Source organism: Belonocnema kinseyi, chromosome 6, assembly GCF_010883055.1.
Source record: "Belonocnema kinseyi isolate 2016_QV_RU_SX_M_011 chromosome 6, B_treatae_v1, whole genome shotgun sequence".
NCBI classification, from domain to species: domain Eukaryota; kingdom Metazoa; phylum Arthropoda; class Insecta; order Hymenoptera; family Cynipidae; genus Belonocnema; species Belonocnema kinseyi.
In genome coordinates, this window is record NC_046662.1 from 18873822 (window position 1) to 18886879 (window position 13058).

General features: G+C 33.0%; 1 long non-coding RNA gene across 1 annotated transcript in view; it reads left to right on the top strand.

The window, feature by feature from the left end:
• The window catches only part of LOC117174818, a 16884-nt gene extending 4813 nt beyond the window's left edge, over positions 1-12071 (top strand). Inside the window, exons 2-3 of the long non-coding RNA XR_004467373.1 lie at positions 9741-9864; positions 12032-12071. This is a non-coding gene — a long non-coding RNA (uncharacterized LOC117174818). The remainder of the gene's footprint in view (positions 1-9740; positions 9865-12031) is intronic.
• Positions 12072-13058: the final 987 nt, after the last annotated feature.

Below are 13058 nucleotides of genomic sequence, written 5' to 3' on the forward strand. Positions count from 1 at the left end.
CACCTGAAGCTAGCATTACTACATGTTTTTGATCAAAATTACCGGGCACAAAATTTAGTTTTTGCAGAATATATTAGCACTTAATTAGCACTAAATTCCTGCGCGAAGCAGATCTTGATACCACTAATAGTTTCCGAGTGTCGCATACCGGAGTTGTGGCTTCAGCTGAAGCTAGCTGTTGCGTTGCAACACTTAAAATGAATTTTTATATATTTTCATTCTTCAAATTTTTGAATCTTATTTATCTTTCGGCTCCGTTTAAAATGATATTTGGTTTTTAATCTTCTGTCCTCGAGTTTGTCACGTTTCGACACTTTCTACCGATTTGTGTACCTTTGATAAATTACTGTCTATTGCGTCTCTATTGTATTCGATAACAGATGTAAGAAGGGCCTTGCAAAGATAATTCAGCTTCAGCCTCCGGAAACATCTCGTCATAAACCTATATAGTCTTTCCTTCGCCAAACAAACCAAATCCGTAGAATTTTATAACTCATTTTCGACTGTCTCGCAATTACCTGATTTCGGAAGGACCCATTACAAGGGGCCTCACCCTCGTCTTCCACTACTCGATTTTCCTTCCACGCCTACGTTTCCTACTTTGTACTTCCTTAACCAATCCTAAACCTCTACGTCATCAATTCTCCTTCTTTGAAATTTTCCATTTTTGCACTCTTCCCTTTGCTTCGTCGTCAATCTAAAAAATCTGCATCATTATATTCTCGTCCGTTGTACCAAATTCACCTTCAAGTTCTCTCTATGTAGCATTTTTATCATACAGTCCACTTTTTATTTCGCTGTTGTATGCCTCTATGTTACTAAATATATACTTTGAAACATACAATGCTGTAGTTCGTGTTTTTTGTTAAAATTTATTATTGACTCAAAACATTTTGGTCCAATCGAGCCAGGTAGATTACTACGTGTGTTAAAAATTTCGAATCACGTCGAGTAAAAACTGTGCCGGAAGTCTCGGAACGCTACTGAAGTGAATTTTGAATGTGAACCTTTGTCGTCATTGTGTCACTATAAAGTGAAGTGACCAGTGACCTCTGAAACCTTTGTCTTTATTGTGACACTATAAAGTGAAGTAAATAGTGAAATTTCAAACGTTCTCGCTATAGTGTCACTAAATTAAAGTGAATTTAGAAATTGAACCTTTGTCTCTTGTGCTTTATGCAATTCTCGTCTCGTGTAATCCGAATAAAACTGAACTTTGTTTCTCGTGCGTTACGCAATTTTGGTGTCACGGGTAACTGAAAGTGAACCATAGACTCTTAAATAAAAAGAGTCCAAATCTTCGTAGCCGTTGTCACAATTACTCAATATTGTCGACAAAATTGGAATAACTGGGGCTTCGTCGAGGAACCTCGAAAATGCACATGTCGCAGCATCCATTGTACCAGAGAACTTCCAAAAGGTAAGCGAGTTTTTTGGCACCACCAATTGTCCTCTTTAAATTTCCCCATTTCTTTCGTATATTTTTCTTGTTGCTCTCTTTAATAACCTGTCGAAATTTTCGAACTGGCTCCAAGCGTGGAAGAACTCAAAATTAAAATCATCAATTCAAAAAGAAATATAACAAACTTCGCTAAGTTTATTGGTGGATATGCCGCTGAACGCGATTTTCCTGCTTTACAAAAAGGAACAAATGACCTCGAAAGGGAGCTTGAAGAATTTGACAAATGTTTCAATGAATTATAATTACTTGTGTCTGAAGCTACCCATGCGGAAGCACGTATGGAATACGAAGAGAAATTTTATGCTGCATTCGGCAAAGCTGAATCATTTTCAAATGAACGTGTTGCGAATCCATCTATCGACTCGTCGTCTTCGCAAAGCATCAGGCGCGAAACGCTTTCAAATTCCGTCCGAAATCCGAAAAAGAGTTTACCGCGTGTCAATCTACCGACTTTCAGTGGATCATATGAGGCCTGGTTGGGTTTTCATGATCTGTTCAAATCTCTCGTCGATAACGATGATGAAATACCAGACATTGAAAAACTATATCACCACAAAGGTTCACTGATAATAGTTAAATTATTCGTCAAACACACATGAAAGCTTTATTAAATTTACCACACCTCTCGAAAGATTTTCCGGTTCGCTCGTTACTCGATCAAATACAAAAACATGTTAGGGCACTTGAAGCTTTGAAAGAACCCGTCGAAAGATGGGATACACTCTTAGTCGAAATTATAAAACAAAAATTAAATACCTTTATTCGCGAGAAGTGGGAAGATTCCAGCTGCGAATCCGAAAACCCCACATATAAAGAATTGATAACCTTCCTTCAACGTCGCGCGCAGTTTGAAGAAACAAAATCGGATCAAATTCAAGGTAGGTCCCAAAGTTTATCAGATAGAAAACCTTGTAACTCTCGACCCAATCAGCGCTCTCAGCAAGCATTTGCAGCCTCAACTACAAATTCTTCTTGTCAAAATTATCAGGGAGAGCATGTCATATACAATTGTAAACCATTTAAAAAACTTACTCCACACGATCGCCTTGAAGCCATAAAAAAGGCCGCTCTTTGCATTAATTTCTTTCGCTCTAATCATCGTGTTTATGTCTGTACTGCCAGTCCTTGTCGCAAGTGTGGCAGAAAGCACCACACACTCTTACTTTTTGAAAAAGGAAAATCTGGAGAGTCTAGTGAGTCACAGCCAGCCGTTCAAAGTCAATCTGTCCTTAATATCCATGCTCGTGTTTGTTCCGAAGGGTTGCTAGGCACTGCAATCGTCGATCTAGTCAATTCCCAAGGAAAGTCAAAAACTTGTCGCGTCTTTTTAGACTCGAACTCTCAAGCCAATTTTATCACCGAGGCCACAGCTTCTTTTTTGAAGTTATCCAGAAAACCAGTTGATGTCACGATCTCGTGTGTCGATAGTATTTCCACAGAAATAAAACACTCCGTTTCGGCGACAGTAAAGTCGCGATTCAATAAGTATTCAAAAAATCTCGAAATTTTCGTTCTGAATCAAATCTCTAAAAATATGCCATCTATCGCAATTCATCAGTCGAGGTTCGAAATCCCAAAAAACATAACTCTCGCTGATCCTGATTTCCATAAGTCATCGGAAATCGATGCACTTATCGGCGTTAAATTATTCTTCAAATTACTATGTGCAGGTCAGGTCATCCTTAGACGTGAATCTCACTAAATTTTGGGAAATGGAGGAAGTTCCTTCCGCGAAACTGCTTTCTCAAGAAGAGCATGCCTGCGAAAATCATTTCAAAATTAATACTCAAAGTAACTCGGAAGGTCGCTATGTCATTAGATTACCCTTTAATGAAAATAAAGAAAAATTGGGAGATTCGCACTCTATGGCTCTTCGTCGCTTTAATATATTAGAAAATCGTTTCGACAAGAATCCTCAATTAAAAGAGAATTACTGCAATTTCTTAAATGAATATAAAACCAGATGATGCCATATATCATAAAATTCTATTTCGCGAAAATCCAAACGACATCATAAAAGAATTTTCTCTCGAGACCGTCACATACGGTACCTCTTGCGCCCCCTTCCTCGCTATTCGTGTTCTACACCAATTAGTTGATGATGAAGGGGCCAAGCATCCTATCGCAGCAACCGTGCTGAAAAAAGATTTTTATGTGGATGACTTGTTGACTGGTGCGAAAACGCATCAAGAAGCCGCATTCCTTCGCGATGACCTGACTGCACTCTTGCAAAAAGGTGGCTTCCCTCTTAGAAAATGGGCCTCAAATGACCCTTCGTTAGTGCCTGAAAATCCAGACAACCATCGAGTACACACCTGTCGCTTGATCCAAATTCCAACGTAAAAACTTTGGGAATTCAATGGAACTCTCGTCAAGATTTTATTTTCTACAAAATCGACCTCTCGGATTTTTCGAATATCGTAACCGAACGTTCAATTTTATCGCAAGTCGCTAAATTATTTGACCCGTTAGGATTACTTGGCCCAGTCATTGTTAAAGCTAAAATGTTAATTCAACTTCTTTGGAAAGCTGGAGTCCAATGGGACAGTTCAATCCCTGTAGAAGTTCACAGTATGTGGCTTAATTTCAAAGAGCAGTTACCACTTCTAGAGGAGGTTAATTTTCGTCGTTTGATTATCGCGTCCAATTCAATTGAACGTCAAATGCACGGCTTCTGTGATGCAAGCGAAAAAGCGTATGCAGCCTGCATTTATTTGCGTTCAACCGACAATCAAGGCAAGCATCATATTGCACTAGTTTGCTCGAAATCCAGAGTCTCTCCCGTGAAGCCCGTGACGTTGCCGCGTCTAGAGTTAAGTGCGGCACTTCTACTCGCTCGCTTATGCACCGCAGTCAAGCAAGCACTTGAAATTGAAATAAAAAAAATTTATTTGTGGTCAGACTCCACTATAACACTGAATTGGATAGCCACCGAGCCTCATTTGCTAAAAACTTTCGTTGCTAATCGAGTCCCGGAAATACAAAATCTCGCAACCTCTTGTGAATGGCGACACGTGCCTACTCAGGACAATCCCGGGGACTTAGTCTCAAGAGGCCTTACACCTCAAGACTTTTCAGATGCACCCCTTTGGAAAAACGGCCCTCAGTGGCTCTCGCTTCAAGAAAATCATTGGCCTCATGGAAAAATTCATTTAACTGAGATTCCAGACAAACGCACAATTATCGCCCTCCCTATTTGCACTAAAGAAAATCCAATTGACCAGAAACTTGTCGAAAGGTGTAGTTCCTTTAAGAAACTCAAATTAGTTTTCGCTTATGCCCGACGCTTTGTTCAAAACGCAAAGAACCCTACGTCAAAATGTAGCGGTCCCATCACTATAAGCGAACTCGAAGCCGCTAATTGCGCTATAATTACCAGAACACATCTCGCTACGTTTCCAAAAGAAATTCACTCGTTAAAAAATGAAAATGACCTTGACAAAAAAAGTCGATTGATTCCGTTGAAACCATTAATAAGACAAACACGGGATCCTCAGAGTAAGCGGTAGATTAAAAAACTCAGATTTGCCTGAAGAACAAAAACATCCAATCATATTGCCTCCCCATCATCATGTAACTCGACTTATCATACGCGAAGAGCATGAAAGATTAAAAAACGCAGGGACCCAGGCCACTTTGTACTCCGTTCGAGAAATTTTTTGGCCCTTAAACGGTCGTAACATCACGCGGTTGATAATACATCAATGCGTACGATGCTTTCGCGCAAAACCTCGAGGGATTCCGTCATGGGGGATCTGCCACAAGAACGCGTGTCTTATTCTCGTCCATTCCTTAACGTCGGTGTCGACTATTGTGGTCCATTTTACGTTAAGGAAAAACGATTTCGCTATCGCAATAAATTACAAGTCTTTGTCGCTATTTTTATTTGTTTAAGCACAAAGTCATTGCACTTAGAACTGGTCAGCGATCTGACCACAGATGCATTTATCGCCTGTTTAAAGAGACTTTTCTCTAGATGTGGAATTTCAAAAAGTATCCATTCCGATAACGCAACGAATTTTGTAGGTGCTAATCGCGAACTTATCGATCTCTATAAACTCTTTCAATCGACCGAGCACAATAAAATAGTGAAAGAATTTTTGAATCAGCAAAAAATTACGTGGAACTTTATTCCTCCCAGATCAGCGCACTTTGGCGGTCTCTGGGAGGCAGCAGTTAAATCGTTCAAATACCATCTCTCTCGCACAGTTGGAGATACGTTATTAACGTTCGAGCAGCTGGAAACCTGTATCACTGAAATTGAAGCCATACTGAATTATCGTCCTGTGTCTCCCATGTCGTCCGATCCCAATGACCTGCAACCCTTGACTCCTGGTCACTTCCTATTTGGTGGTCCTCTAACAAGCTTTCCTCAGATGAACTTCAAGGACACAGCCTAAAATCGCTTGTCTGTCTGGCAACACGCGTAAAAATTGCGACAACATTTTTGGATTCGATGGCAGAAAGAATATCTACATCAATTAACTTTTCGCAGCAAATGGCAATCTAGCTCCAACCATTGCATCAAACTGGGAACCATGGTTGTGATCAAGGAAGGCAACCTCCCGCCCCTCCATTGGAAACTCGGGCGTATAGTCGCTATTCACCCTGGTCCAGATGGCATCATCCGCGTAGCTACCTTGAAAACCGATACGGGAGAGTACAAGCGTTGTATTAAGAAACTTTAGTTGTTGAACGTGTTCGTTCAAAAGGGGCCGACATGTTGCGTTGCAACACTTAAAATTAATTTTTGATATATTTTCATTCTTCCAATTTTTGAATCTTATTTATCTTTCGGCTCCGTTTAAAATGATATTTCGTTTTTAATCTTCTGTCCTCGAGTTTGTCACGTTTCGACACTTTCTACCGATTTGTGTACCTTTGCTAAATTACTGTCTATCGCGTCTCTATTGTATTCGACAACAGATGTAAGAAGGGCCTTGCAAAGATAATTCAGCTTCAGCCTCCGGAAACATCTCGTCATAAACTTATATAGTCTTTCCTTTGCCAAAAAAACTAAATCCGTAGAATTTTATAACTCATTTTCGACTGTCTCGCAATTATCTGATTTCGGAAGGACCCATTACAAGGGGCCTCACCCCCGTCTCCCACTACTCTATTTTCCTTCCACGCCTACGTTTCCTACTTTTTACTTCCTTAACCAATCCTAAACCTCTACGTCATCAATTCTCCCTCTTCGAAATTTTCTATTTTTGCACTTTTCCCTTTGCTTCGTCGTCAATCCAAAAAATCTGCATCATTATATTCTGGTCCGTTGTAACAAATTCACCTTCAAATTCTCTCTATGTAGCATTTTTACCATACAGTCCACTTTTTATTTCGCTGTTGTATGCCTCTATGTTACTAAATATATACTTTTAAACGTACAATGTTGTAGTTCGTGTTTTTTGTTAAAATTTATTATTGACTCAATACACTAGCATTACTACATGTCTTTGGCCATAATTGCCGGGCACAAAAATTTTTTTCTGCAGCATAAATTAGCACTAAATAAGCACTAAATTATGGCATAGTGCCCACATCAATATGACAATGTAATTCCAGCTTCCGGGACCTATTAAATTTTATTGAAAGAAGCAACTATCTAGAAGCCAAAAAACCTTGTTTTAAATAAAAAAATTCTAAAGATGTTTCATTCAATTAAAAGCAATTATCTGAAAATTCAGATTTTCTCCTAACTGCGAACATTAAAATTAAAAAAAAATCTATGATGATCATCCTAGAATATTGGAAAATTGATTTCCTCTGAGAAAATAACTAATACCGAATTTTTAAGTTTTCTAAATAAATTCTTTGTTGCGCCTACACAGACTTGAAAAAATAAATTGCAAAAAGGGTCTAGCTAATTATAGCCTACCGTCCGAAAATTCACGAAAAGTCGAACTTGAAATAACATTGTTCAGAGAAAAGTCAGGGACTTTGAAAATTAACATTCGAGACCACCCTGCTTTATCTGATTTTGTGGGCTTTATGGGATTTTAAAGAGATTTTAAAACTTTCATAATTTTTGAAGGAATTTTGAAAGATGTTACTAATTTCAACATGTTTAACAGAATTTTACTCGATTTTTATGGAGTTACTAGGGATTACTTTTTTTTTTAATTTCGAGGAATTTAACGAGATTTTAAACATTTCGAGACTTCTACAGTTTTCAGGGATTTCAAGTATTTACAGGATTCCTAGGATTTAAAAAGAAATTTCAAATTGTTAAAATTGCTTAAATTTAATACATTTTAATGTTAATCATTGCAATTTTACAATTCTTTAAATTATCAGGATGTCTAGTGACCTTGAAAGCCTTGAAGTCTTCCTCATTTTTTTTAAACCTTGAAAACCGGGAAATCTCCTTGATTTTTTCACAAAAACCTTGAATTTTAATTTTCTTTTTTTCTTTTAAAACAGTAAGTTTATCAAAATTCGAATAGTAATTTAAATCTTTTAGCCTATTATGAAAGAAACATCTCGTTTAGAAAAAATCTTGGTGCTGAAAATTTTTTTATTCGTCAAGGTATACTTTATCTTTTGTTAGTACAGAATAAGTAAATATATTTCAACGCACTTTTTGTTGAGGTGCTCAACGTAGCAATTAGAAAAATTATAAGTTTTAAATTTCGATGTTAATTCATTTTCAGGATTAGAATAAGCCATGGCTATACAACAGATTTTTCGAGGGGTTGATCACTCGGTTTTTGAGTGTACAACCGATTTTAAAAGGTTGCAAAATATTTATAAATATTTAAAAGATTTAAAAGTATTTCAATTATCTTTAACATTTCATAAAGATTTCACGGATGTTAACGATTTAAAAAAGGCGCGAACGCCAGATTTTAATAAAGATTTCACAGCAATTTCACAAACATTTAAAAACTTTAAGGATTTAAAGAATTTCAAAGATTTGAAAAGGGTACAGTACACCAGATTTCAAAGATTTCAAAAATTTGAAATGATTTCAAGAGGTTTTAAAACATTTTAAAAGATTTCAAAATATTTCAGATAATTCAATGACTTCAACGAATACAAAAGATTTTCCAAACAAAGATTCAAGAAAGATTTTATAAACATTTTAACATATTTCACAAAGATTTAAAGGATTTCAAACATTCAAAAAAGGCGTGCGCACTAGATTAACAAGTTTTCACAAAAATTTCCCAAAGATTTCAAACATTTCATAAAGATTTGGAAGATTTCACAAAGATTTGGAACATTTTTCAAAGATTAAAAAATTTACAAAAGATTTTAAAGATTTCAAAAGATTTCAAAAAAGTTTCAAAGATTTCATAAAACGTTCATAAAGATTTCAAAGCAATACGAGAATTTCAAAGATTTCAAACGATTACAAAAGATTTCTCAAATATTTTTAAAAATTCTTAAGAATTTCAAAACATTTCAAGAATTTCAAAAATTCCAAGAAGGGTACAGATTTAAATCTGGTACATCAGATTTCAAAGATTTCAAAGCATTTAAAAGGTTTTGAATGATTTCAAAAGGTTTCAACAAATCTGAGAAGATTTGAAAAGATTTGAATACTTTCAAACGAACAGAAAAGATTTCATAAACAAAGATTAAAGAAACATTTTAAAAATATTTCAAAGATTAAAAACATTTCAAATATTTTAAATGATATCAAAAATTTTTATAATTTTTTAAAAGCTTTAAGAAACAGTTCAAATATTCCAGTGATTTCAAACGAATACAAAAGACTTAGAGAAGATTTCACAATTTTTTAAAAGAATTCATAAGGTTTTCCAAATTTTTGAGAAATTTCAAAACATTTAAAAGATTTTAAGCGATTTCAAAAGGTTTTCACACATTTGAGAAGATTTCAAAAGACTTCAATGATTTTAAACAAACACAAAAGATTTCGCAAACAAAGATTAAAGAAGGAGTTCACAAAGATTTCAAGAATTTTAAAGATTTTACAAAAGCTTTGAAAAATTAAATTGCTAATTTTTTACATCTATGACAAACTTTTATTTCATTATTTGATGTAAAAAAGAAGACCTGGAAAATTTTGATTTCTTGACCTGGAAAACCTGGAAAAGACCTTGAATTTTGTTCCTAAAAATTACTAGACACCTTGATTATATAATTTGAATTTAAGTTGAAAAAAATTCTGATTTAGAAGCACATGTTCAGATTTAAAGGCTTGAATTTCATCATGAACTATCTTTATTTAAGTTTCTTTCACAGAATTGATCTGCTTTGACAAAAATATTGCGCTATTTCTTATATAATAGTAATTTTGCGTCTTTTTCAGGAAATTGAAATTAACCGCAATTCGGGTGTGAATATGGACTAAGTGTTTTTATGTTTCGCTCTAAAAAAGATTCAGGACTTCAATGAGGTGAGGGCTGAAATGTTTCCATGGGACCTTTATCCAGGTGAAATATTATTTACAGTAAATAATAGGAGTGCATTTTTCTTCAGATATTGAAACCTTCGATTTCTTAACTATAGCTGCATCTAGGTTTTGAAAAAATAGGGTTGCTAGAGTTTCGATGAAGTGAAGTTGAAGTTTTGGGGTCATCCAGAAATTACACAAGGCAACTGAAAAAAAAACATTTCTTGATTGGAAATTAATCTAATTAGTTGATGATTCAAATACTTTGTCGAGAAGTTGTCTTTTTTGTCGAATTCAACTGTTTTTCATTTAAAATTAAAAATATTCTCTGGTTGAAATAGAAAATAATTGCATTTTTTGTTGAGTATTACCTTTTTTGCTAGTAAAAATTCAACTACTTAGTTAAAAGTGGAACTAATTTGTTAAAAATTCGCTTTTTTTAAATTGAAAAAGTCTCATTTTAGTTGAAAATTAATTAATTTGCTTAAAAGTTTCAGCATTCCGTTGAAAATTAATGTGTTTAACTGAATATTTAATTATTCTATGTTTGATTGGAAATTTAGTTTCTTTAGTTAAAAATCCAAATGGTTGGCTTAAAATCCGTGTATTGAAATGCGTCTTTTGTGATTGAATATTAATCTTTTTGAAGAAAAATTGATATTTTTGTTAAAAATTCTTTCATTGACTAAAAATAAGTCTTTGGTTGAAGTTTTATCCTTTTAGTTTAATATTCATTTTTTTAGTTGAAAATGTAAATATTTTGTTGAAAGTTATTTATTTTAACTGAACATTGAACTATTCCATGTTTGTTTAAAAATTTAGCTTTTTAGTTAAAAAATTCAATGTTTTGGTTTAAAATTCGCGTATTGTGTTGAAAATTTGTCTTTTAGAGTAGAATATTAATCTTCTTGGGGAAAAATTAATATTTTTTCCGAATATTTTATTTTTTAGTTAAAAATTAATTAATTTATTTGAAGAATCATCATTTTAGTTGGAAATTTATTTCTTTGGGTAAAAGTTTTTTTGCTTATTGAAAATTAATGTATTTTGTTAAAAATGAATTTCTTATAGAAAATTATTCTTTTTGATTAAAAATGAGCTCTGATTGAAAATTCATTTTTTAGATTGAAAAAACTATTTTCTTGATTTTCTAGAGTTTCAAATAAGTTTTCTAAACTGAAAATAAAACTTTTCCATTCTTGGTAGAAAATTAATCTGATATAGTTGAAAATTTATGTATATTGTTAAACAAAGTTTTTGGTCAGAAGATTAATCTTCTTGTCTAAAGATTCATATTTTTTGATTGAAAATCAACGATTTGGCTAAAGGTGCAGGTTTTTCTGTTGAAGTTTTATCTTTTTAGTTGAAAATTAATTTCTTTGGTTAAAAGTTTAACTATTTTATTGAAAATTCACGTATTTGGTTAAGAATCCATCTTTTTTTAGTATAAAATTATTCTTCTTGATTGAAAATTAACATTATTTAGTTAAAAATTATTTTTTTGTCAGAAAATCAACCTTTCTAGATGAAAATTCATTAATTGGTGAAAAATGCAAATATTTGGTTAAAAATTCGTATTTTATGTAAAAAATTAATGTTCTTTGTTGAAAATGATTATTTTTTGACAAAAAACTCCATTTTTTCCTTAAAAATGCATGTTTTTTGATTGAAGTTTCATCCTTTTAGTCGAAAATTAATTAATTTAGTTAAAAACTTAACTATTTTTTTTTAATTCATATTTTTTGGTTGGAAATTAAATTATTTGGTTAAACCTTAAATTACTTTGGTAAAATTTCAATTGTTTGATTGAAGATTTATCATTTTAGTGTAAAATTTATCCCTTTGGTTGAAAATGAAACAATGTTGTTGGAAACTCGTCTTGTGTGTAAAAAATTCTTCTCTATTGAAAATTTTACTCTCCTTGATTGAAAATTTAACTTTCTTGTTGAGAATTCACACATTTTGTTGAAAATTAATATTTTTGTTAAACAGTTAATCTTATTTATCTGAAAATTCATGTACTTACTTGAAAACTCATTTTTTGCATACAATTAACCTTCTTGGTTGAAAATTTATTTATTTGTTTGAATAAAGTCAACTACCTGGTTAAAAATTTATCTATTCTGTTTAAAACGATATACCTCGAAGTTGTAATTTATGTAGAACGTAGATTTTTTAGAAAATAACATTGTCTTGTTTCTTTTTAGATTCTGAAGGACAGGAAGGAAGCTAGAAAACACAACAATGGTGAGTGCATCTTTCAGTCCCTCCTATCTCCAGTCATGTCATCATGGGGATAGGTTGTATTGTAAACTGAAAATCACGTAGTGACTACTGGTGGATTTTTAAACTTTATATAAGCTAGTTTCAGTCTTTTCTTGGCTTACCGTATATCGACTTCTTTAAATGTAACAGTAATTTCAAATTACTTTCGAAATTAATACAATTTTTTACGTTCCAGCCTCAAAGTCAAGAAAAGATTTTGCAATCAAGAAACTTGTGTAAGAAATACAGGATGTTTTTTCATAATCAAATCATGAATCATTCTTTTTAGTGAAATTTCAAAGACAATATTTTTTATTTCCTATTTTATTTAATAATTATGTGAAAAAAATCCCAATTTTATCTAGATACATGTTTTAAAATCAAAATAAAAAAGAAAAGTTACGTTATAAAAAAATGTAGCGAACTAGGAAATATTACGTATTTATATTAGGATGGTTATTGCTTGAAAATCAAAGTATTGTGGTAATATTGCAGCGTATGTTTTAAATTATTTTAACATTTTTCGGCATAGGAAATATTTTAAGGATTGAAATCATAATTTTTTTCTAATTTTTTTTTATCGAGTTAAAGAACGCAAGTATCAATTCTGATCGTCGGGGAATACATGTTTGAAGCAAGAAGAGGCTAGATGCAGAAGAGCCCCAAAAATGAAGAGGGGAACTTCAATTGGTGCAAAATTGATTTTACATCATGGCTCAATTTACTAAACTTAATTTAATTACGACGAACCTAGGTAATTTTTATCTAGATTACAAAAAATATGCCAATCTCTGTCACGTGGTTTTCATATTTTTTTAGTCGTATGAAATTCAAAATCTAAAGTTTAAGTAAACGAAGCATTAGAATTCATTATTTTCTTTAGTCAACTTATCACAAACATTTTGATTTATGCAGGAATGAAATAAAAGATATAGTATTTTAAACATTTTATTTTGAATGACAAAGGGG